A 27,926-nucleotide genomic window follows, 5' to 3' on the forward strand; every position below is an offset into this window, starting at 1 on the left:
CCAAAGCTGGAGCTCGAGGAAATGACTTCCCTAGATCTTTCTCTAGGCTGTCCCGCTCACTCGTTTAGAATGGCTTTTTGTTATGAGCCTGATTAACAGTCTAACTTTCTGCAGGAAAGTTAGATAGTTAGATGCATAAAAGTTCAAACAACATATAAACAAATAGATGCATAAAAGTTCAAATAACAATAACATAACTGACAGCTTTTGATGCCCGGTATAAGAGGTGTGAAAGAGTAAGTGATTCATGAGGAAAGTGACGAGCTGGGAAGGGCCTTTTGTTTGGGATATTTGTGTGTCATGAGCTTGTGTCTCAGGATCTGAGGTCTGCAGGGGCAGAGCCAGCGTTGTCAGTCCAAGCTTCTCGTTAGCGTGAGCACATTCGCAGTCCCTGGCAGATGCTCTCTAACAAGACACACAAATGACTGGGATGTTGCCCAGTGGATGACTCTTCTTCTCCTTCCAAGTACTGCAGAATAAGAAAAGATCCTGCAGCCCTCTGCTCTTGACACTTCATATCCTGCCATTTGTGAAGCCATCTTAATGTTGCTGGGAAAGGCTATGTGTGGAGTTTAACTGGTTTGGATTTCACTTGTTTATAAAAAAAAAAATCCCCATTTGAAACTGAAGGAGAGGGGAGTTTAACTACTGTAGAAATTTTATTTGGGGTTCCTGGGCATCCATGTTATTGTGTTTGGCGTTTGCCAGCCCTGTGCCACCTTTTTAAGCTGCTGTAGAATGTTCCTTGTGGAACTCTCCTATCTCCATGTCTAGAGAAAATGTCCAGACCTGCAAGCCTCCCCTTCTGAAATGGGTGATCCAGCTGTCTGCTGAGCTTCCATCCCGAGAGGCTCACGGTCCACGTGGTTGCCACCAAGAACACATCACTTCGTGGGACACTTCGGGGAGTTATTTGGCCCAATCAATTTTCTACCTACGGTTTTTGAGAATCATTTAAGACACACCTGCATTCTTTTCTAACCACACTTCCCACCTTCTAAATGAGACCCTAGAACTCAACAGTGCCATAAACTAATGATCAGGAAGTGATATTGATGCTAGTAGAATCTGGCTTATTCCTACTGTATTCAGAGAAAAATGGGTGCAAGAGAATCGTGGTGCAGAAACTGCCTCATTCATAAGCTGCTCTGACATCACAGGGTGAGAGGAAGATGGTGATTTTATTATTATCATCAAATAAATCATATTTGTCCTCCATCCACACATAGAAGTCTTGGCTGGGTTCCATTTCATAACATACAACCTAAAACAGGTACGGTTAAGATCACAAATCATTGTTCCTATAGCAAAGGGGCTGCACCAATCAATATTTCTTTTGCAATTTATGGGGGATTGATTCTCCATTGTTTAGAAGCTGGGCAGACATGGAGTTAGGATTAGGAAAGAGGAAATGTCACTACTTTTAGTAAAATTAGGACATTCTTTATGGAAAAGGTAGATGTGTATACATCCCTTAAAACTGAATATGACAAAATGAATATTGGTCAAGGGCTTTTAAAAAGAAAGTGAAAAAAAAGTGTTGATGTGGCCATCACTGAATACACCACCAGACTGGTCATTTTACTGGAGGAAAAGCATGAGCTTATTGCTGCTGGAGAAACTTTGGTATGGAGTAGTTCAGACAGCACCCTGACTTCCATTCTGAAACTTGCTTAGAGCATCACAAATCCCCTTACATGGTACAAGTTCTTCTGCTCCCAGTATAACATAATCTTTGCCCATTTGTCTAATGAATGTATATATGTAACATTAAATGCCTTTTCCTTATTTGGGATCAAAAATTATACATAGTACCAACTTATACATTAATCATTTATAAATTTCACTATAGTCACTGTGTGTGTGTTTGTGTATGTGTGTGCATGCTACTGGGGATTGAACCAAGAGGCATTCTACCTCTGAGCTACATCCCCAGTCCTATATTTTTTTTTATTTCTTATTTGGAAACAAAGTCTTACGAATTCGCTAAGGGCATTGCTAAGTTGCTAAGGCTGGCTTTGAACCTGTGATCCTCCTATCATAGCCTTCTAAGTCCCAGGATTATAGAGATGAGCCACCATTCCTGGCCTATAGTCACTACTGATTTTTGAGATCTTATTTCTGTGACTATAAGCCACCTAGTTTGTAGTAATTTGTCACAGCAGCCACACAAAACTAATACTGGGTCCTAAATATGGAGTTCTGTGAGACCACACATATCTATATACATGAAGCCAGGCCTGGAAGAAGCCACTATGATTGATTGTTCAAATAATATCAATGATGACAATAAGTTAGAATTAAGATACATTAAGTAAATCAAAGTCAACAACTTAAACCAGATCCTAAAGATTATCTTAGGAAGATTCTGATAAAGGGGGGTAAGTCAATGATTTGTCTTGTCTTTTCCCTTACAAATTTTGTTGTTCTTCAAAATTGACATACATCCTCTTTACTCTTTGTTTTGCAATAAGTTTATCAAGTACATTTTATCTATAAATCCATTGGAACAAAAAATGCAGTTTTTATTTAAATGGAAATTGAAATGAGTTATTACAAAGTGGGTGGCTTTTGATGTCAGAAGTCCTTCTCTGGTGGCTCTGGTGGTACAAGGCTGGGGTCGAGGTGGTGGTAGGGTGGTGCCCAAAGAGAGCGCCGAGGAGCCCCTTCCTCGCCCTGCCTGCCTGTGATGGCTTATGTGTCTCTGGGTGTCTGTCTGTCTCACTCCAGTATCTGCCTGTCTCCACATAGCCTCCTTCTCTTCTTTCTCCGAGTCTCTCCTCTGTGTGCACCTTATAGGGACACTTGACATTAGATTTAGCCCCAGGATGATTTCATTTAATATTCTTTTAAATAAATTTTTTATTGGTGCATTATATTCATACATCTTAATGGGATGCAAGATGGTGGAGACATACATTCACACAACACCCAATTAGCCCTTACCCAGTTCCCACCCCATTCCCCCCTCTTCTTATGTTTGGTTTAGTGATTGACTTTGATCTGTTTGTTAAAATATATCATGTGCAGCCGGGTGTGGTGGTGCACGCTTGTAATCCCAGCATTTGGGAGGCTGAGACAGGAGGATCGTGGTTTGCGGACAGCCTCAGCTACTTAGTGAGGCCCTCCGCGACTTAGTGAGACCCTGTTTCAAAATAAAGAATAAAAAAAATAGGGCAGGGGGTGTAGCTTGGAGGTAGAATGCCTCTGGGTTCTATCCCCAGACCTGCAAAAAAAAAAAATCATGTGCATTAGAGAATTTCCCTCTTCTCCCCTCCCATTTCCTTCAGTTAGGTCACCTTGTTTGCTCATCTATAGTATATCCTTCTTTACTTAGAGTTCCTCCTATGACCCATTTCTCCCTAGTTTTTGCATATTAGGGAGAGCATTTGATTTCTTATTTTTTGTGACTGACTAATCTCACTTTGCACAATGTCTTCCAATTCCATCAATTTCCCTGTAAATGATGTGTGTTTTTCTTTATGGCTGAGTAAAATTCCATTGTGTACATATCCCATAGTTTTGTAATCCATTCATCTATTGATGGACATCTTGGCTGGTTCCAGAGTTTAGCAATGATGAACTGTGCAGCTATGAACATAGATATGCATGCATTAGTTTGGTTGTTTGGTTTCCTTTCTTTTGGGTAGATACCCAGAAGTGGTATTGCTGGATCATATGGTAAATTCGTTAGCATTCTTCTGAGGATCCTCCATACATTTTCCAAAGTTGTTTCACTAATTTGCAATCCCACCAACAATGTCTTAGAGTTCTAATGTCTCCACATCCTTGCCAGTATTTGTTGTTGTTTGTGTTTTGAATGATTGCCATTCTAGATGGAGTTAGGTGAAATCTCAGGGTAGTTTTGATTTGCATCTCTCTGATTGCTAATGATTGAACATTTTTTTCATGCATTTATTGGCCATTTGAATATCTTCCATCATGATGTGTCTATTTAGTTCACTTGCTTATTTTTTGATTGGGTTATTTGTTAGTGCTGAGTTTCTTGAGCTCTCTGTATATTCTAGATATTAGTCCTCTATCAGAGGAGTAGTTGCAAAAATCTTCTCCCATTCTGTTGGCGCTTGACAGTTTCCTTTGCTATACAGAAGCTCTTTAGTTTCATGCAATCCCTTTTCGTTTCTTGTTTCTTTGGGGTCTTGTTGAGAAAGTTTTTATCTGTGCCTATGTGTTGCAGTGTTGGACCTATGCCCTCTTCAAGGAGCCTCAAAGTCTCTGATCTAATTTCCAAGTCTTTGATCCATCTTGAATTGACTCTTGTGCAGAGTGAGAAAGAGGAATTAATTTCCATTTTTCTGCATAAGGTTATCCAGTTTTACCAACACCATTTGTTGGACAGGTTATCTTTTTCCAGTGTGTGTTTTTGGTTCCTTTGTCAAAAATCAATTGGCTGTAAGTGTGTGGATTTGTTTCTGAGTCTTCTATTCTGGTCCATTGGTCTATGTATCTGTTTTTGTGCCAGTACAGTGCTGTTTTTATTACAATGACTTTGTAGTATAGTTTAAAGTCAGGTATTGTGATTCCTCCTGCATGTTTTTTGTTGCTGAGAACTACTTTGGCTATTCTGAGTTTTTTTTATTGTTCCAAATGAATTTAAATACTGGTTTTCCTATGTCTGTGAGGAATGATCTTGTTAATTTAATTGGTATTGCATTGAACCTGTAGATCACTTTTAGAAATATGACAATTTTGATTATATTTATTTTGCCTATCCATTAACATGGTAGATCTTTTCCATATTCTAAGATCTTTTTTGATTTCTTTTTGCAATGTTTTATAATTTTATTTGTAGAGGTCTTTTACCTCCTTGGTTAAGTTTCTTCCTAAGTATGTTTTTTATGGAAAATCCTGAGTGGAAGTGTTTTCTAGATTTTTTTTCCCAGTATGTTTATGGTTGGTATACAGAAAGGCTTCTGATTTTTTAAAATTGATTTACTATCCAGACTCTTTTCTGAATTTGTTGATCATTCTATTAGGCTTTTGGTTGAGTTAATTTGGTTTTCTAAGTATAGTATCATGTCATTTGCAAATAGTGAAAGTTTGAGTTCTTCTTTTCCTATTTGTACTCTCTTGATTTTTTTTCTTGCTTTATTGCTCTGGCTAGAGTCTCAAGTACTATATTGAAAAGAAGTGGTTATAATGGATATCCTTGTCTTGTTCCTATTTTTAGGGGGAATTCAAAAAATTTTTCCCCATTTAATATGATGTTGGCTGTGGGCCTATTATAGATTGCCTTTATGATGTTGAGGTATGTTTCTTCTATTCTGATTCTCTGCAGTGCTTTTATCATAAATGTGTGTTGAGCTGGGCGTGTTGGTGCACACTTGTAATCCCAGCATTCAGGAGGCCGAGACTGGAGGATCGCGGTTCGCAGATAGCCTCAGCTACTTAGAGAGGCCCTTTGCAACTCAGTGAAACCCTGTTTCAAAACAAAGAATAAAAAATTGGGCAGAGGGTGTAGCTTGAAGGTCAAATGCTTCTGGGTTCCATCCCCAGACCCGAAAAAAAAAAATGGATGTTGGATTTTATCAAATGTTTTTTAGCATCTATTGAAATAATGATTATGTGATTTTTGTCTTTGATTCTGTTGATATGATAATTATATGGATTGATTTTTGTATGTTGAACCAGCCTTGCATCCCTGTGATGTACCCTACCTGGTCATAGTGTATGATTTTCTTGATGTGGTTTTGAATGCATGTTGCTAGTATTTTGCTTAGCAGTTTTGAATCCAAGTTCATCAAAGATATAGGCCTATAGTTTTCCTTCCTATAACTGTCTTTATTTGGTTTTGGTATTAATGTGATGTTGGCTTTATAAAATGTATTTGGGAGAGTCTCATTTTTTTCTATTTCATGAAATAGATTTAGGAGTATTGGAATTAGCTCTTCCATAAAGGTTTTATAAAATTCACTTGGGAAACCATCTGGTCCTGGGCTTTTCTTTGATGGTAAGCTCTTTATTGCTGTTTCAATCTCTTTGATTGCTATTGGTTGTTTTAAATTTGCTATATTTTCTTGACTCAGTTTAGGCAGGTTGTATTTATCTAGAAAATTTAGTTTCTTCCAGATTCTCATTTTGTTGGAGTATAGTTTTTCAAAGGAGTTTCTGATAATCATCTGGATTTCTATACTGTTAGTAGTGATATCTCCTTTTTCATCTTTTATCATTGTGATTTTTGTATATTCTCTCTTTTTTTGGTAATTTTTTTAAGAAATCAGCTTTTAGTTTTGTTGATTTTATGTATTATTTTTATTGTCTACTTAATTGATTTCTGCTCTGATTTTAATAATTTCCTGTCTTCTACAGGATTTGGAGCTAGATTGTTCCTGTTTTTCAGGGGGTTTGAGGTGTGTCATTAGGTTATTTATTTCATGATTTTCTGTTTTTCTTATGTGAGCACTCAGTGATATGAATTTTCTTCTTAATACTGCCTTCAAAGCGTCTCAGAGGTTTTGATATGTTGTATCTCTATTTTAATTTGTTTCTAGAAATTTCTTGATTTAACCCCTTATTTATTCTGTGTCCCATTCTTCATTCAGCAGTGTGATGTTCAGTCTCCACATGTTTACATGGTTTCTTTGGGTCTTTTTATAGTTGACTTCTAGTTTCATTCCATTATGGTATGAAAAAACACAGGGAAGTATTTTTTGAATTTGATAGTGCTCACTTTGTGGCCCAGGACGTGATCTATTATGGAGAAAATTGTGAGCAGCTGAGAAAAATATGAACTCTGCTGTAGTTGGGTGTCTAACAAGTACATTTGGTTGATGGTGTTCTTTCATTTTGTGGCATCTTTACTGAACTTATGTCTAGAAGATCAGTCTAATGGTGTGAGAGGGGTGTTGAAGCCTCTCAGTATTATTGTATTGGGATTTATTTGTGACTTAATGTTACAAAGAGTTTGTTTTGTGAAAGTAGCTGCACCTATGTTTGGGGCATAAACATTGACTATTGTTATTTCCTCTTGCTGGATTATTCCTTTTACCACTAAAAATGACCTGCTCTGTCTCTTTTAATAAGCTTGGGCTTGAAGTCTAACTTGACCTTTAATTCAGGTAGTATAATTCACAGATTTTAGTGTTGTTGTCTTTTATGTTTATTGTGGTCTTTTGCATTTTTATTAGATCTAATCCTAACTATTTGATATATTGTAGTTCCATGTAAGTAGTATTATTTGTAAAGTTTATTTTTCACTTGTTCAATGTTACATATTAAGTCAAGTGGTCAAGCAGTTCCTAAGATTTTGCTTGACACATTTCTTCCAAATTTTATCAGTAGGAAAATGAGCCCAAATGGACTCACAGGACAGCATGTTTCACCCCCATCAAGTTCCATGGATGTAGTAGATGGAGGGCCCCAGAGGATGCTGCCCATACAAGTCTGTGTCATAGCTTAGAGTCAATAGAGTATTAGAAACTTCTGATCTCACAAGAGGCTGCAACAATCCTGCCCATTCTCCCTCAGGAGTGAGACAACAAATTTATTATCCAGGACCATAAGCAAATTGCTCCAGGGAGGTAAGTCTCTAAATCTCCCCAGAATCATATGTTACATGTAGATTCTCAAACTCTTATATCTAGCTGTTCAAACTTGTGTCCTCACTTCAGAGGCTGGGATGCTGCAGAAAGAAGAAGATATGCATGTATGATTTCTTCCAAGACATTTAAATTCACTTAAGAATTGTAGTTGTTGGTTAACTTTTAGTTAATTAATTAATTGGATTTTTTGCATAAAATAACTTCTTCTGTTAGTAATAACAGTTTTTGATTTTCCATTTACAATCTTTAACCCTTTGAATTTATCTTCTTGCCTCGCTGTACTTCTTGGAACTCCCAATTAATGTAGCATAGAAATGGGGATAGTGAATCTCCTGGCATATTCCATACTTCAGAGAGAGAGTCTGACATTAGGCCTTTGTAGATAACTTATATCGAAGTAGGTAAGTTCTCCTTTCTTTCTGATTGCTAAGGAATTTTTAAAAGATGAAGCATGAGTATTAATTTTTGCCAAGTATTTTTTTTTGTCTTCATTGAGAGATGATTGTGTTTCTGCTTTTTTTTTTATATTAATGTGATAGACTATACTGACACATTTTTTAATGCTACACTACTTCACCTGGAATAAATCCCACTTGGTTATATATTCCATATGTTTCTGTTTAGAATTTTTAAATATTCGGTAAAGGACTTTTGCATTTTATTCATTAGAGAATGTGTTCTGGAATTTTCCATACATACAACATCCTTGTAAATATTGAAATATAGGTTAGGTTGTCCTGAGGAAACGCATTGGAAAGCATATATTATTTCTCATTGCTAAAAGTATTTATTTAAGATTGGTGTTAGTTCTTTAAATATTTAAAATAATTCACCCATGAACCCATCCAGACTTGATTTTAAAAATATATTTAATTTCTTTAACAGGTATCAAGCAATTTAAATTGTTTTCAGTTTGGGCCAGTTATCATTTTCAACAGAATTGTTCATTTTATCTAAATACTCAAGTTAACTTATTTTGCACTCATCTTTAGCATGCCCTTCTTTGTTTTTAATAAAGTTGATTTGCTTTACTTCACTTAGCTTCTTGAAAGGTCAAGTCATTGATTTTTAAGTCTTCTTAGTATATTTTTAAGTCTTCTTAGTATATTTTGAAGATTATACATTTTCCTTTGAGCATTGTTTGATATGCACCATCAGAGGTGTAAATGTTAATAAATCATAATATTCATTATAATTTAATTTAAGGTCATCTCTAATATCTATTTTGGTTCTATTTTGATTTATAAGTATTTATGTATGCTGCTTAGCTTTCAAGCAATGGAAGTTTTCTAGTTATCTTTATATCATTTATTTCTAGCTTTTAAAAAATATTCTGAGTTAGATCATTCTGGCCTCAAAATACTCTGAAATTTTTTGAACATTTAAAATGTGTTGATATTTGTTTAAAGTAGCAGATTATGATCTGTAAGTATACCATGTACACTTCAAGGATTTTTCACGTGGATACAATGATATATATATTTATATTGATTACATCAGTTTTTTTTCTTTTTTAAATAAATTTTTATTGGTGCATTGTAGTCATACTTCTTAATAGGATGAAAATAAACTTGAGATATACATGCACACATCACCCAATCGGCCCTTACACAATCCCTAACCCCTCCCCTCCCCTGCACTCCTTTCCATGCTTGGTTTCCTGATTAACTTTGATATGTTTCTTTAAGTATACCATTTGCTTTCAAGAATTTCCCTCTTCCCCCCTCCCATCCCCTCGGATAGGTCACTTAAATTGCTCCTCTATAGGATCTCTTCTTCATCTAGAGTTTCTCCTGTTACCCATTTCTCCCTAGTTTTTGCACATTAGGGAAAGCATCTGATTTCTTATTTTTTGTGACATTTCACTGCAAATGCCATAATTTTGTTCTCCTTTATGGCTGGGCAAATTCTATTATGTACACATCCAAAAGTTTTATAATCCACTCACCTGTTGAAGGACATCTTGGCTGGTTCCACAGTTTGGCAATGGTGAATTGTGCATCTATGAACATGGTTGCTCATGCACTAGTTTGGTATTTTGGTTTTCATTCTTTTTGGTAGATACCCATAGGTAGCATTGCTGGATCATATGGTACATTTGTTTTCCTTCTTCTGAGGATCTTCCATTCTGTTTTCTAAGGTGATTGCATTAATTTTTTTTTGTGTGTGTGTGTATGTGTTCAATTCCAAATTTCTTTTTTTCTTTATTTTATTTTATTTTTTATACATATATTTATTTATTTTCAGAAAAAGTCTATCCTAACATGAAATAAGAACTCTAAACACCCAAAACAGTTTCAAAAAAGAACACAGCTAGAAGATGTACAATTTCTTATTTCAAACCTTATAAAGCAATAATAATCGAAACAGTGCAGTACTGCTATAAAGGCAGATATATAAACCAATGGAGTAAAATAAAAAGCCTAGAAATAAATTATTCCCTATATGGTCAAGTTATTTTTGATAAGGTTTCCAAGAACATTTGGTGAAGGAAATAATAATCTTTTCTCTAAATATTGTTGAAAAATAACAATTACATGAAAAGGCATTAAATTGGACTCTTACCTAATACCATATACAAATGCTAATTCAAAATAGATAAAAGACCTAAATGTAAATCTGTGTGTGTGTGTGTGTGTGTGTGTGTGTGTGTGTGTGTGTGTGTGGTGGTGGTACTGGGGTTCCTGGAAGCCCTTCTACCTCCAGGGTATACTCCCAGACCTATTTTTATTTTTGGAAACAGGGTCTCTTAAGCCAGAGCGGCTGGCTTTGAACCTGCCTGATCCTCCTGTCTCTGCCTCCCAAGCACAGGGATTACAAGCGTGCACCACCATGCCTGGCCTAAATGTAAATCTTAAGACTATAAACTTTTAGAAGAAAACCTGGGTCATAAAATTTCACAACATTGAAATTGGCAGTGATTTCTTGGATATGATTCCAAAGGCACAGGAAACAAAAGAATAAATGAACAAACTTCATAAAAAATAGAAAAATATTGTACATCCAAAGACAATGCAAACAGAATTAAAAGTTACTGATAAAATGGGATAAAATATTTCCAAATGGTATATCTGAAGGTATATTAATATTCCAAATAAAAATCCTAAAAATTAGCAACAATAAAAGCAAACAATAACATTTAGAAATAGGTAAAAGACTAAAATAGGTAATGAATCTCCAAAGATGTTTATATGACCAATAAACACATGAATATCACTCATCATTATCACAATATAATTAATCATTAAGGAAATACAAATAAAAACTATAGTGAAATACTACTTCACATTTGTTAGGATGGCTACTTAACATGAATTACCTTGCTCCAGCCCTTTACCTTGAATTTGTTACTATCTTTACTTGTAAAGTGTGTTTCTTGTAAGCAGCAGATGGATGGATTCTGGTTTTTAATCCATTTTGCCACTTTATGTCTTCTTACTGGGGAATTGAGGCCATTTACATTCAGTGTGATTATTGAGAGATAACTTTTAATTACTAACATGTTAAGATTTTATTTCTGTTTGAAATACTATGTATTCTTCTTTGCTTAGTTGTCTGCTGGATGGAAAATCTTGTTTCTCTGGTTCTGTTGTGTATTACCTATTTCTTCTTTGTAGTTAATCTCTTTGAGTATTTTCTCTAGCGCTGGTTTCAAAGATATAAATTCCTTGAGTTTATATTTGTCATGGAAGCTTCTTATTTCCCCATCTAATTTGATAGATCATTTTGCTGGGTAGGAAATTTTTGGCTGGAAGTTGTTTTCTTTCAGAGTTTGGAATATGTTACTCCAAGCCCTTCTGGCTCTCATGACTTGGTTTGGGAAGTCTGGAGTGATTCTAATTGGTTTGCCTCTGAATGTCATTTGGCCTTTTGCTTTTGTTGCTTTTAAGATTCTCTGCTTGGCTTCCACATTGGTCATTTTGACAATTATGTGGTGTGGGGATGCTATTCTCTGATCCTGTCTAAAGAGAGTTCTATAAGTTTCCTGGACTTGCGTATCGACCTCTTGCTCTATGTTTGGAAAATTTTCTGCTATTATTTCTTTGAAGAGATTGTTGATCCCTTTGATTTCACCTTCTTTTCCTCCTCTATTCTGATTATTCTTAGGTTAACTCTCTTAAAGTGGGCCCATATTTCTTCAATGTCAGATTCCTGTTGTCTGATTTTTTTTCTAAGTTATAAATTATGCATTCATTTTTGAAGTGATCATCTTCTAGGAGCGAGATTCTATTCTCCATGTGGTCTAATTGATTGTTTATAGTTTGAATTGATGGTTTTACTTCAATGATTGCATACTTTATTTCATTTAGACTCTCTCTAAATTCTTTTCAAAAGTCCTGTATTATTTCTACAATTATATTCCTGATTTGATATTCTGGAGATCTCTGAATTTCTGTCATCAGGTTCTGATAATATGGGGTTGTGGGCATTCATTGCTCTATTGTTGTTCCTCTTTCCCATGATTTCAGAAATTTGTGCCTTCTCTGGGTTCTTCCTTGAGTTATTACGACTTCACTTAGGGTGCTCTGAATCTGGAGTTTGTGGTAATCTCAGTCATCACTACTCCTTTACTGGATTGTATTGTAAAGTCTCAGACCCAGGGAGTTAATCGAGGCTTCACAAGAGCATGGGGGTGCTGAGCTGGGTGTTTTCCCACAGGAAGCTGCAACTAGGGTGTGGTATCTCTGCCACCACTACTTCTTCATTGGGTTGGTGGTTATTGTGTATGCCGATCTGGAACTGTTGTGGGCCTGGTGAACTTGCTGCTGCTGCTGGCAATATGGAGCCACTGCCACGCCCTTGGCTGTGAGGCTGGCTTATTTCTTTTCTGGTTTTGAGCTCAGTTCTGAGTCCCTATAAGGCGTGATGATCTTGTCCACTGGGAGTTTTAGACATTCTTTGCATTGGAAAAACTGCTAAATTACACCCAAATGATCCACAGCTGCTCACTTCAGCTTCTTGTTTACCTTTCTTCTCTGGAGCCTGGTGCTATGAAGGAAGATGACTCTGGTGCAGCTCTGCTGCCACATTGTGGGATGGTTTCTTTCCTGGTGTCTGGTTGTTCTTGTAGACTTCTCTTTCTCTGTCCCTTGTGTTTACATTTTTAAATTTCTCTCCTGATAGTGTTTTCTGGCTATGAAAGTGCTGATTTTGTGGCAATAGAGATCGAGTGTTAGCAGGACTTGTAAACGCTGCTTTTCTCAGTCGTCATCTTCCCAGAAGTCACATCAGTTTTTGTAATTGTGTTGTTCCAGTCTATTTCAATATCTTTACTGATTTTTTATCTGCTTGTTTTTATCATCCACTTAGACTATGGAATGGTCTATTTCTTTTATTTTTATAGACTTTTCATCTTATATTTTGAGATTATATTTTTGAGTGAATATGGATTTATAATTCATATATTTCAAGTGGATTGACTCATTTTTGTTATTAAAACATAGTTTTATCCAGGCATGGAATCCCAGTACTTGGGAAGCTGAGACAGGAGGATCATAGTTTTGTGGCCAGCCTCAGCTACTTACTGAGGTCCTCCGCAGCTTTGTGAGACCCTGTTTCCAAATAAAGAATAAAAATATGGCTGGGGGTATAGATCAGGGATAGAATGCTCCTGGGTTCAATCCCAGTACCACACACACAGAATGTGCTTTTAATTTCTGATAATATTCTTGCCTTAAAGTTTTCTTTGACCTTGTGGTTATTCTTCCATAGAATATCTTTTGCCAACCTACTGTTTTCAAGATTTTTGTCATTATTTTCAAATTAATCTCTTGAAAGGATTTAGAATTAAATATCACACTTTTAAAATCCTGGATGATAATCTTAGTTTTTGAGTGATATTTAATTTCCTTATACTGATAGTTACATATATTTGAATTTGTAATCATTTATTTATATTTAATCTTCTTTTTTTTTCAGTACTGGGGATGGAACCTAAGGGCATTCTACCTCTGAGCTACACTCCCAGCCTGTTTCTGGTTTCTTTATTTTGAAACAGGGTCTTGCTGAGTTGATGAGGGCCTCACTAAGTAGCTGAGGCTGTCTATGAACCACCATCCTCCTGTCTCAGCCTTCCCAATGCTGGGATTACAAGCGTGTGCCAACATGCCCGCTAATCTTCTTGATTTATGATCCTTTAATTTTTATCTTCTCTATTGGATAAATTAAATGTATTTTTATGTTCCCCTCTCTGTGCAGCTTGTTTTCATGCTCTTTTTCCATTGTTAGGGATTATAATATATAACTGTGCTTTGATATAAGCTAATATTAATGATTATTTTAACATTTAGTGAAAATTTTAGAACCTTAGAACACTTAAATTTACTTTCCTTTGTGCTTCTTGTATTATTTTTGTTAGGCATCTTAAACATAAAATTTTAAATTCTGTAACTTTTTATTTATCATCAATAGTCATTTATATTCATCCACATTTTATTGTTTTTTATTTTCCTGCATTTCTGTGATTGCATATGTATAATAAATTGCAGATCTTCTGGTCAGAATTTTTTTATCTGTAATAAAAATATTTATTTTACTTTCCTTTTTGAGTATTTCTTATCTAGACAGATTCTCAAGTGGCAGTGTTTAATACCATAAGGATGCCACTCCTTTTTTATATTTTTCATAATTTCTGTTGAAAATTAGCTTTAATAGTTCATTTGCTACTATGAAGACATTATCTTCTTATTATTTTGAAATAAGTTGTGCCAAGTTGCTGAGGGTATCACTAAATTGCTGAGGCTGGCCTCAAAGGATTAAAGAATCCTCCTAGCTCAGTCTCCTAAGTACTGAGATCACAGGTATCTGTCATAATATCAAGCTTATTGTCTTCTTTTATCTAAATAGCTAGTATTTTCTCTCTTTTAAAAAATGTATTTGGCCGGGTGTGGTGGCGCACGCTTGTAATCCCCGTGCTTGGGAGGCGGAGACAGGAGGATCGCACAGGTTCGAAGCCAGGCATGCTGGCTTAAGCGACCCTGTTTCCAAATAAAAATATAAAATAGGTCTCGGAGAGTAGCCCGAAGGTAGCAAGGGTTTCCAGAAACCCCAGTATCACCAAAAATAAATAAATAAATAAATAAATAAATAAATAAAGTATTTGTGTATTTTAATCATACATCATTATGAGGTACAGGATGGTAGAGGCACACATGCACACATCACTCATTTAGCCCTTCCCTGATTCCCATCTCATTCCCATCTCATTGCCTTTCCATTCCCTCCTCTTCATGTTTGGCTTACTGATTGACATTGATATGTTTGTACCTCTAAGATATACCCAATCCTATTTTTTAATTATTTATTTTGAAACAGGGTATCATTGAGTTGTGGAGGGCTACATTAAGTAGCTGAAACTGACTGTGAACCTCCTGTCTCAGCCTCATGAGTACTGGAATTACAAATGTGTACCACCACGTCCAGCATATTAATATATTTTTTAAATTTTTTTATTGTTGCATTATATTCATACATCATATTAATATTCTTAATATTCTCTTCCTGTGTCGTTCATCCTTTTGTTCCTTCTTTTATCTCTCTTTGCATTTTCCTTTTCCTTCCTTCTTTCCTTCCTTCCTTCCTTCCTTCTTTCCTCCCTCCCTTCCTCCAGATTAATGATGTGGTTACAATTTAAACACACACACACACAAACACACACACACACACACACACACACACACACACACATTTGCGGAACTGGGGATGGAATCCAGGGGCATTCTACCTCCTAGCTACACTCCCAGCCCTATTTTTTATTCTTTATTTTGAAACAGAATCTCACTGAGTTGCAGAGCCTCACTAAGTAGCTGAGGCTGGCTTCGAACCTGCCACAATCCTGTCTCAGCCTCCCAAATGCTGGGATTACAAGCATGCACCACCATGCCCGGCTAAACATATATTTAATAAAATATTTCTATGAAATGTAATTTTAGTTATCTTAATAATTTAGAACAGTATAAATAATAGTAATCACATTGCCTAAGAGCCAGATCTAGCCAGATTCATAAGAAATTTTCACACTGCTAGAGAAATGAAGAGCTAGATAGTTGCATTTGTATCCTGAGAAAAAACAGTTTCCTTTTTTTGGTATGGTGGTATATATCTTATTTTTGTAATCCTAATTCTATTTCTCTAAAGTTCAACCCATATGTATTTTCTTCCATTTTATTTTCTTCTCTTTTATGGAGAAAATACAAGACCCTTTTCTAACAACCTACAAAAAAGAATTCAGTTCTGACCATCATAATCAATTAAATAGGAAGTAATAAGTAAATCAAGGTAAAAGAAAAAGAGTATGTGTCAAACAGATGTTTACTGTAAAGATGCCATAGCCCTTTTCTTGTGTATCACAATATTGTATAGCATTTTCTGCTATAGTGTGAATGACTCTTCTGTGTTGTGTAAGAATCAATTTGTATTATTTTTCTTCTTATCAACTTTTTTAAATGGCTAGAATGGAGCTGATAGAGGAGTGAAGGTAGAGATGAGTTACCTAGTGATTATTTTCCTTGGCTATGCCACTTTCATCAAAGATTGCTCTCATGATGATGCAAAAATTGTTTCCTTGAAGAACCATTTAGGGATTGTCTTGGTCTGTTTTGGTTTGCTATAACAATATACCTGAGGCTAGGTAACTTTAATGTAGAGTTCTTTTTAATCCAGAATATTATTCTGATGGCTGCAATATCCAAATAACATGGCACTAGTGTCCTTGTAAGCGCTCACTGACTGCATCAAAACATGGTGGGGGAGTAGGATAGGAATTAACTGTGTGGAGGGTCAAGCACATGGCATGACCTTGCTTTATAACAACCCACTCTGTGAGAAGTAATCCAGCCACAGGAGACCTAACCCACTCATGCAAGACGGGCATCAATCCTGTCTGAGTGTTATGCCCCAAGAGATAATCCTCTCCCACTAGGCCTCAAACCTTAACACCTTAATACCATTACACTGGGAACCAAACTTCCAGCATACAAATCTTTGGGGAACAAATCACATACAAACAATAGCAGGGATTGCTATCTCACCAAAATGTGGCACACCTTATTTTCCTGCTTCTTTAATAACTTTTGATCAGACAATGGACATTATAAATGCTAAGTTGATGAACATAAAGACTTTTTTGTCTTCTTTTAGAGTTTGATAGGCAAATAAGTAAGGTACTTGTGGACCATCCTGATTCTAATGGAAATTGTTTTTTAAGCTTTCAGAGTATATCTAAAATAGTTTTAACTCTAGGGTTATTTTAGTTCTACTTCTAAGAAATGATACACCTAAAGTCCCTACTGAAGATCCTAGGTGGTCCACCAGTCTCTTCTCTGACCAGAATTCAAATCTCCTCCAGATGTGGGCTCTGAGAATTGTTAAACTTACTGCTTCCTGGCAGGTGTTTTTTTTTTTTTTAATTTTTACCCAGCCTTGTAGAGTTTTACCCAATGCATGTACATCTTGACATTCAAACAGAGAAAAGACAACTGCTAAAAGATAGTTGAAGCCACTTCCATGCACAGCTTTCTCTTCTCCAATACTTTGTCCCCAAAGCCCCTGTGCCCTGACCTCCCACAGCCTGCTGTTTCCTCAGCTCAGGGAGAGCACTGCGCTTGCCTGGGCTGCCTCTCCCCGTGCTTCGGGAGAGCACCTCCAGGCAGAAAGCTACAGCTTTTGTTTCCCTTCTTTCAAGGATAACAGTCTGAGGCTTACTATTGTCCAATATCTGCTTATAATTGCTTCAGATATTTTGTCCAGTTTCCTGGTTGTTTATGGAGAGAAACACATCTGATGTCAGTTATTCTGTGAAGGATGGAAGCAGAAGCATCAACCAACATAATGAAAAATTAGCAAAGATTTAGTTTTTCCTTGAATTGGGGGCGAGGCTTCTTCATTTTATCAAAGGATATTAGGAATGCAAGATATATTTCAAGCATGATACAAAAGCATCAGCTTTAATAGAAGTTAACTTATTGGTCAAACCCCTTAATAATGATTCTTTGCCTCTAAATCTTAGAGGACACAAGAGTTGGATTCTTTGTTCTGTGAATGTCAATCAAAATATATTTTATAAATCAGAAGGACAGTTGTTAGCAACAGAACGGTTATTGATTGAACTCACTAAGTATTTCCCTGAGAAAACTATCAAAGAATTGACAAAACTAGAACCATGTTAAAAATATACGTGTACAGCCCAGAGAACAGATGGAATAAATAACAGAGGAATTTAGAGATAATTTTTAAATCCTTGGTGAATGTTTTCCTTCTGCTTCAGAATTGCCAATCATGCTCTCTAAATCACAGTAATATTGAACTTAAAATAAAATCTGGTTTGCATATCTTTACTATCTGATATGACACACTGTAGTTAACATGGCATTTACAAAAACAAACATCTTATTAAATAAATTGAATTAGTCATCCAGATGCAATTTACCTATTTTCTGAAACACTGAAGGAGAGTGAGAGAGGAAATAAAAATGTAAAATGATAGCCCAAGCTTTCCTGGATCACTAAAGGTTGGTCACTCTACTGTGATATTCATGCTTTATCAACAGCCTATTCTTCCTCTTCTAGTTGATTTTAGGGTATCAAAATTTTCATCTTCTTTTGTATTTTCCCTGGGAGCTGTCTCAAGGTGTCACATGCCTATCAGGCAAGTGTGATGTCACACTCCTGTAATCCCAGGATTTAAGAGGCTGAGACAAGAGGATCTTAGGTTCAGGGCCAGCATGAGGTAACAGAGCAAGGCCTTGTTTCAGAATAAAATTGAAAATAAAAAACATACGGCTGGTATTGGAGCTCATAGATAGAATTTCCCTGGGTCCAATCCCTAGTACAAAAAAAAAAAAAAAAACTCACCAAAACTCAAAAACCAAAATAAACAGCAACTACAAAAGCAAACAGGCTTCTTATCATTCATATGTGAGCTAAGATTGAAGATCCTTATTAAACTGACAAAGTGTGATACTTGTTGGAGCTATGGTAACAGGTCCATGGGTCCCCAGGAGTAGTTTTCTGTCTTCCTCAGCATCCACCCCTGGTCCCCCTTTTTCCCCTTCGCCCTCTATCCTCAGCATCAGGGTTTTCCTTTTCCACTGAGGCCCTGGCTTCATCATCCTGTCCTCTGCATAACTTGACCCTCCTGATAGCCTTTTATCTCTGATGAAACATCCTGTCTTTCATCTCTTCCTCCTTTGCATATTCAGGTACTTGGAATGCAGAATGTGCTGTCACCAGGAGCCCCAGCTTTACCCTGGAATCTTTGCCTATTCTCACAGTCCATTTCCTCTTTGAGCACCTTTGGTGTGGACACCTGGCCAGCAGCCTTTTCACAAGGAACTTTCCTGTTCCTCTGTCTTCGCTAGTTGGCTGGTCAGCCCTTGGTGAGTGTTCTGGTATCTTCATTCCCAATCTCCATCTTCTGAGTTTTGCTGAAGAAAACATCTATTGTGCCTTGGTGTTGCCTGACTGTAGCTGGATCCTTGCAATTGCTGGCCAGCCCATCCACTCATCTTATTAGGCTGCAACTAAATTCAGATATTAACTCTGATACTAGTCTTCTTATTCCCAAAAGATGACTTACCTCCCACTTTAAAAATGACTCAGCAATCCTTCTGGGTCTGTACCCAAAGGGAATGCAATCACTATATTATAAAAATATCTGCAGCATTATTCACAATAGCCAAGATAAGAAAACTGTTGATAGATTAATGTATAAAATGTGGTCTATCTACTCAGATATAAATAAAATAAAACAGTATTCAGCTTTTAAAAGGTTATCCTGCCCTTTACAATAGCATAGATTAACCTAGAGGACTTTATGTTAAGTGAAATAAACCAGACACAAAAAGGAAACTACTGCATGATCTTATTTATATGTGGGATCTAAAAAAAAATGCATAGAAACAATGTAAAATGGTAGTTTCTGGGAGGGGAAGGCATAAAAAATTAGAAGATATAGGTCAAAGGGTAGGGGTTGCACCATTAAGACTGGAGATCTGGTGTTCGACATTAGGAATATAGTTATAAAATTGTACTATATACTGGTAATTTGTGAAAGGAGTAGATTATAGGTACTCTTACGACACATAGCCAAAAGAAGAAAGGTTAAGTGTACCAGGGGACGGGGTGTGAATTGGTTTGAATGTATTATCAGTCTATATATATCTCAAGATAAGTATAGCAAAGCATCATATTTTATACCTCAAAATATACAATAAAATTAATTAATCAAAACAGACATCTAGGTGGATGAATATAAATTTTTTCAATTTCAATTTTTTCCTTTAAAAATGTTTCTGTATAGTTGTCTATAATGTTCTGTTCCCTTTAAATGAGAATTATGGTCCTTCTGTATTTCTATGGTTAAACCCTTTATATGTTCGAATCTTTGCAATTGTCAGGACTCCATCTTTTAATCCAGCTACTATTTCAAGATGGGTCTTCTCTGTATCTTATTTCCTCCTCCTCCTCCTCCTCCTCCTCCTCCTCCTCCTCCTCCCCCTCCTCCCCCTTCCCCCTCCTCCTCATTTTTATTCTGAGTTGAGCACAGGGATATTCTACTTCCGAGCTCCACTCCCAATCCCTTTTTAAAAAAAAAATTTTTTTTTTTTGAAACAGGGTCTTGCTAAGTTGTCGAGGACTTCTCTAAGGAGCTGAAGGTGGCCTTTACCTGCAATTCTCCTATCTCTACTTCCCAAGTACTGGGATTACATGTTTGCATGTAAAACACTCAGTTTTCTGTATCTGTGCTTTTGGAAGCAGGTGTGTGGTTCCTTTGTCTCCTTCTTCACTGCCTATTCATTCTTTTATTCTTAGTTACCTCTTGGGCTCCCGGCAGCAAATGTCACAACCTGTGCTTACCCTTAGGGAAGGGAAATTTCATGTGTCTGCTAATCACCTTTTTGAAATTTTTTCTTTCCTGTGTGTGTGTGTGTGTGTGTGTGTGTGTGTGTGTGTGTGTGTGTGTTTAAAGGTTGAACCCAGGGCCTCACACATACTAGGCCAGCACTTTACCACTGAGCCACTACTCCAGCCCTTAAAAAAAAATTATCTTAAGGCAGAGTCTCACTAAATTGCCCATGCTGGCCTTGAAGCTGCACTCTTTCTGCCTTAGCCTCCCCAGTGCTGGGATTATAGGTGTGCACCACCATGCCCAGCTTCCCTCTACCTTTGTCCTGCCTGTATCTTCCCTGACCTCATGAAGGAGTCAGTGATAGCTTTGATGGACACTGACAGAGTAGCCAGGGCAAGTTCGAGACCAAGAAGCTGACTGCATGCATGCAGTGGTGGGCGCTGGCGGCCGGAGGTGCTGGCTCATGCAGTCTGGAAGATTACTCAGAAAGGCAGATTCCAAATCCAAAGACATAAAGGGTCACGACTGGAGTTGGTTATGGAGGCTGTAATATAGAAGACTTTCACAGCATAAGCAACTGGAACTGATCAGGGAATGTATGTAGGCTTGGGGGAGATAGTCCTGCCTGAGTGATGTATTGCATATTTACTAGTGGATGAAGCTTGCCATTATGGACTGGCAGGCACATGATGCAGGCTAGACCCGTCTGGTTTTAAGGCCTTGGGTACACTATTTCCTTCACTTATTTGAGAATCTTTTATAGGTATGGCTGTCATGGCCCCTCTTCACTGTTTCCCAGTGGGATTCTCTGGTGTGGTCTTGTAAACTCTTAAAACACGTTTTTTCCTTCTCAAGTAAGATCTTTAGACCCCATCTTTCAATTGCTTCAAGCATTGAACTACAAGGACTCAAATATTCCCATCACTGGCTAATCTTCCTGGCTTCTGGTTGAATGGGCTGGAAAGGGGTCTATGTGTTTTTTTAAAAGACAACCAGGAGAGGCTGAGGACCAGGTTAAGGTTAAGCTGCAGACAGTTTGTGATGGATCTTATTAGTTCATGGTGTTCCCTCTAGTATCAAGTTACTTGAGGGTGCCACGGGAATCAAGGAGACACACCAGGGCATGGTACCCAATGGTGAGTTGAGCAGTACTAAAAAAAAATTAAAGAAATTGGATCAGGTGATTTTTTGGTTTCTATGCGATGTTTTGTTTTGCAAAATTTTCTTACGTCCTCAGTTTCTGGAAGTATGTGGCTAGAACTGGGATGGGGGGTCTGCCTCATTCAGTCCCTAGAGACATAAAATGTTTCCTCATTCATTGGTAGGTACTGGCCCTCACTGTGAGCTTATAATGGAATAATGGGACCTTTTGCGCTCTCTGACAGCAATGACCTTGACATCCTCTTTAGGTGATGATTTCAGTCTCTGGGACAAGAGCGACATTGATGTTCCACTGGTGAGTCATTCTAGGCATGGGGTTGGTGTGTGTGAACATATCAGAGGTAAGGAAAAATCATTACCCCAAGCCAAGCACAGGTGAAATCATGGAGCTTTCAGTTCGCATCAGTTTCTTCCCTTAGTAAATACTGTTGTCCCCCATCACATTACTCTTCTACACAACTATGCTAAATGACGTATCTTGGGGAAAACTGTCCCATTGCCCAAGGTTGTCCAGTGGTCCCAATGGGTTACTCCATGTACTTGTATTAGTTATAGTCATTGCAGTAATGCTATAGCTTCTCCTGTTCCCTTTGCCTTCCATTGCCTTGTATTAATTTGATTACCCAAGGCGACTTTGTTGAGAGTACCATATACAATAAGGTGTATTATTAGCAGTAGTTTTGAAAATCATTTCCAAGCAAATTGCTATGTCAATTCCCCATAATAATGTTGACTACTTCTATTCTTCTCAAAGCCCTTTTTATTTCTTTGGAAATAAGTCACAGTCTTAAGAACCTTTACTCTACACTAAAATATGACCCCGTATGCATCATAATGGGCCCCCCTCCAGGATAATAACATTATTCCCATCCTAAGGGGACTGCACATTTAACAGTCATAAGAAAGGGACCCATGCTTTGCCCCCGAGTTGTGCTGCAGTCTTTTTATTTTAACTATTTCCCTCTGATTAGGGGAGCTGCGGCTCACTTTGCAGGTGGAAGGACATTCTCAAGGACATTTTTCCTCCCTAGTCCTTCCATGAGCTGCCTGTGTCAGCTGTACTATTCTGACTCTGAGTTTCTTGCTTTCATTTGTCCATTCTTGCCTTCTTAGTTCCTTTAAAGCATCTAACTTCTTTAAATCACACAGTTCAGCTCTAAGCCTCCCACTCAATTGCCTGTGTGATAGTATCAGAAAACTTTAGAGATATATTCCTTTCTAGGGCAGTTTTTGAGGCTCAGCACAGAGAGTACTTCAGTTGTGATAATGTGTAAAGTCAGGATGAGGTAGATTATCTATGTTTACCCCCGCTATTTGGGCTGGCTCATTAAGAACCATTGAGGGGACAGAAGAGAGTGACTATCTTCCCCCTATCCTGAGCTCAATCAGGCATTTCTTCAGCTCCGGGGACTGGAGACTGAAGGAATTCTAATTTGCTTCAAGGTGGCCATCAGCTTGTGCCTCCTCGGGAATTGCACTGTTGACACCTTGCTAACTGATCAGTGTCTTCTTCCTGCCTTTAGTTGGATTCAATCTCTCTCTCTCTCTCTCTCTCTCTCTCTCTCTCTCTCTCTCTCTCTCTCTCTCTCTTGCTTCCTCCCTCCCTCCCTTCCTCTTTCCTTTCCTTCTTTCTTGCTTTCTTTTTTGCAATACTGAAAGTTAAACCCAGGGGCATTTTACCTCCAAGCCATACCCCCAACCCTGTGTTATTTTTTATTTTGAGACAAGGTCTTGCTAGGTTGCTGAGGCTAGTTTCAAACCTGTGATTCTTCTGTGTCAGCCTCCCAAGAACTGGGATTACAGGCATTGCCACCTTCGTTTGGTTTCTAATAATAGCTCCAATGATCTATGTGCAAACATATTATACCTCCCTTTTTATTGAGATATAATTAATATACAGCAAGATTCACTCTTAAAAGGATAAAATCGGTGGCCTTTAGTAGATTTAAAAAGCTGTGCTATCATCACCACTGTCTAATTACAGAAAAATTCCGTACTTACTCCCCATTTTCCCTTCCCAGACCCTGTATCCACCAATTTATTTTTTTGCCTGGCAGATTTGTGTATGTCAAGCATTTAATATAAATGGAATCATATAATATGTGAACTTTTGTTACCCTACGTAATGTTTTTAGGGTTCTTCTATATTGTGGCATGAATCAGCACCCCGTTACTTTTAACAGCCAAATGATATTCCATTGTATGGACATACCAGATTTGCTTATTTATTCATCAGTTGATAGATGTTTGAGTTGCTTCTAGATTTGGCCTATTATGGACAAGGCTGCCCCAAGTATTTGTGTCCAAGTTTTTGAACATTCATATACATATATATGTATATATGTATACACATATATATTTTCATCTCTTTTGCATGAAATATAATTGCTAGGCCATATGGTAACTATGTTTAATTTTTTAAGGAACTGCCAAATTGTTTTTTAAAGCAGCTCTACTATCTACATTCCCACTAACAATATATGCAGATTCTAATTTCTTAAAGTCCTTGCCAACATGTTATTTTCTGTGTTTTTTTTTTATTATAACCATTCTAGTGAGTATGAAGTGCATCTCATTGTGGTCATGCCACTGTGGCCACCCTCTGAGGGCAGAGCAGGTGGCACTTGGAGGGTGCCCAAGCAGCAGGGTAAGCTGCGCTCTACAGGAAGCTGATCTCTCCTGTTAACTTGTCTAGCGATGCAGGTAGTTGCAAGAGTAACCTGGAAGATGAAAGAAGTAAGGAGATTGTGTTAATGTGCTGGGAAGGGTTATCTGCATGTAGTGATGAAATTAGAAGCAGCTGTTCGTTTCGAGGTTTTGCTTAAGCAGAGAGGTAGCTTGGGGAAGGAGGCCTATTATACTTTCTAATTATAGCTTAGTGTATTGTCAGCTTTTCCCCGTTTTTTTTACTTCTTCCTTTCATCCTACAAACAGAGTCAGTTCATCACTATCCTAAAGCACACTCTTCCTTAAGCTATATATTTCTCTCCCTTTCCTTCATTTTCAGACTCTCAAAGGAGGGTGTATCCTCCTCTCTCTTCTATCTTGGACTTCTCTTGCTTTTATAATTAGGTTCTGCTCTGCCATTCCACCAATACTGACTTCACTAAGAACATTAAGAAACAAAGCAAAACCAGGTGTGATGGTGCATGCCTGGAATCCCAGTACCTTGGACACTGAGACAGGAAGATTAAAAATTTGAGACCAGCAAATAAGGGAGATCCTAGCAACTTAGTGAGACTCTGTTTCAAAATTAAAAAAAAAATTAAAAAGAGCTAGGGTGTAACTCAGAGTGTTTAATCCTCAGTTAAAAAAAAAAGAAGGAAAGAAAAGAAACACAGCAAAACAAAACGAACCTCTCACTGCCATGTTCAGAGGACATCTTTTGCACCTGGCTCGGAAGATCTCCTTGAAATTCGCTCCCACCTCATACTGTTCCAGTCCTCTCTTCATTCTCCTTGTTTGGTTCAACAAGCTCATCTATTTCTTCACTAATGTGTTAGTTTCCTAGGGTTGCTGCAACAAAGTGCCAGGATCTGGGTAGCTTAAACAACAGAAGTTGATTGTCTTGGTTCCACAGGCCAGAGCTGAGATGAAGACCCAAGCTGCTGGAGCCCTAACCCAGACAAACCACGTGAAGCTGTGTGGCTTGGGGCACATTTGCTCTTTTCTCTGTTTTTCAGTTTCTTTCTCTATAAAGTGAGATTTATAAATTTCTTAGCTCATAGAGTTTTATGAGGATTCCGATGAGTGAAACACACAAAAAGGATTTAGAACCAAGGCCCTGCAGAGTGCAAACTCAAGTGCACTCTTATTGCTGTTGGTGTTGTGATGATGTATTTCTGAGAATGGAACTTAAGGGAAGGATTGACTTTAAAAAAGGATTTAAGAAAGTTTAGAATTTCCAATTTTTAGTTTTTTTTTTTTATAATTTCATAGAGAGGGAGGCTGTGAATCACTTGAAATCATGTGGTTAGTACTGGAGTGAGGCTCCTGACTCCCAGCCAAGTGCTTCACCAACCAGATCTCTATCATATATTGTTACCCTCCACATCCATGGAGTCCATATCTGAATTCACCCAACCGTGTATCAAAAGTATTTTAAAAATTGCCTTTTCAAACCATAGACAGACTCTCTTGAATTTTTCCAAATGATGCAGTATAAACAAATATTTACATCACTCACATTGTATTAGGAGTTATAAGTAATATAAAGATAACTTAAAGTATATGGGAGGATGTGCGTAAGTTATATGCAAATCTGTGCCATTTTATGTAAGAGACTCAAGTATTCACTGGAGTCCCATGGTTGAGGGGTGACTATAATTTTGATATCCTAAGTCCCTTCCTATGTTAATCTGTAGTTTAGGTTATTTTTGTTTTCCTAGTGGTTCTAAGGATTGAACCCAGGGCCTTGTACATGTTAGGTAAGTGCTCTAACACTGAACCACATCCCTGGCCCCTAATGAGTACTTTTAGGACCCAACAAAAGAAAGTAATTCAAACTAACTTAAGCAGAGTAAGAACTTGTGTAGACTTGGTTACCCCTGTACCCAGTTAGCTTAGCTATCTCCCTAGCTTCCCAAGAAAAGCTCTTTCCCTCTAATTAAGACCAAAATAAAATACAGTAGCTCTTATTGGGTGTGTGCGTGTGCGTGTGCTCATTTCTGAACCAATTATTGTGGCCACAGAGCCCCAGAAGCTCTGCTGACTGGGCATGGACCAAGTGCTCACTCTTGAAGCTGGAGGTAGGTGAATTAGGCCCCCCATTAACTACAGTGGTATCAAATGCAAGAGTGGTCACCCCTCTGTTTTTGGAAGTAAGATTTCTATTGTTTTTGCCTTCTAAACAATCATCCCACTTTCCTCAATTTCTCTTTCAGACTTTCAGGAAGATGTTATTCTACTCAAGAACTGAAATTTCAAAGGGGCCTGGGAAGGTGTGGCATGCAGCACTGTAGATGGTTTTACATCACCATCAGTTCCCCCTGAGTCTCTCGGTGTTTAGTTATGATGTGTGAGTACCTCCGTAGTCCTCTGGGAGTGGAGAATGTCACTCTGTGACTGTTAAGTGGGGTGAGCTGTAGGAGACGAGGCCCCATGTGCTCCAGCTGTCTTTTCTATTCCTAGTGCAATTAGAGGTACAGCACTAACCTCTGTGTCCCTAAATAACTCGACCCCAGTCTTGGAAATTGCACCTCTCCCCATGCATCATTATCACAATGAGCCTGAGCTGAGCACTCCAGCTACAGTTTAGAAATGCAGCCTTCAGGGAAAGGAGCAGAGACTTCCCCGGGAGGGCCCTCATTTGTAGAATTTTTTTCTGCCTGCTCTGATTGGCAAAGCTCCGGTGAGAAAACTCTTCTTTTTATTAGGGTGAGTTACTGATGCTAATATATGGCATTCGATGTTGTTTGCTATCTATTTTAATTAAACATTATTTTGCATGGACTCCCTGAAGAGTCTGCATCACAAAAACTGCATAATTTCATAAATCTAATAAGCAACTAAACAAATCCATGCCGTTGCACATTGATACCACTTGAAATCTCTGTATTTTCCTACGTTTGCTCTGTGTGATTGCGAAGACAGCTATTTGTACTTATTCCTGCCTGAGAAATCCTTCCAGTTTCCTTGGAAGTAAAGCCAAAGGCAGACATTGGCTTCTCTACACATTTTTATGTGTACACAGGGATCTATAAATATGAATGCTCCTACTTTCAGTTTGAAAATAAAATGACTAAATATTTTTTTTGAATGAAACTGGTCTTGCTTTTAATTCATACCAACTCCCTGAAAAACATGCTAATAAACCACTGTAACAATCACGTGTTTCTTTGGAAACATCAGTATAATTAGCCCTTTCAAGAAGAGAACAAAACTGTATTGGAAACCTCAATTTGAAATACAGTGAAGCCAAATACCTAATTACAGTGATGCAGCTTTTTTTCCCCTTGCTTTGATTTCCTGGCAAAACATTATTTTATGCCTTTGTTCCCCTTCAATGACCATAATAGTTTTGGCATAAACCTTGGCAGGTGGGTGAAAAACCTCCAAGTTAGGAATTTCTTGTTCTCGTGGAGTATATTCTTAGAAATGAGCACAGCAGAGGTCTGCTTGGCAGCCTGGAAGAGTCTCTTCCCAGCCTTACTCCAAACTTCTGTCCTTCCTTCCCAGCCCAAGACACTCGGTACCCTTGAACCCTTCCTCATTGCAGCTCCTTCCTGCAAGAGGCCATGAGATGCAGGGATCTGCACGCTATGATGGCTATGATGGCGCTGTTAGATTAAAGAGGCGTCTTTGAGGAGTTCTGGAAAGCTTGCAGGGGAACCTCCTTGGAAGGTGCTGGCTGGAAG

Source organism: Muscardinus avellanarius (assembly GCF_963383645.1).
Source record: "Muscardinus avellanarius genome assembly, chromosome: 1".
Lineage (NCBI taxonomy): Eukaryota > Metazoa > Chordata > Mammalia > Rodentia > Gliridae > Muscardinus > Muscardinus avellanarius.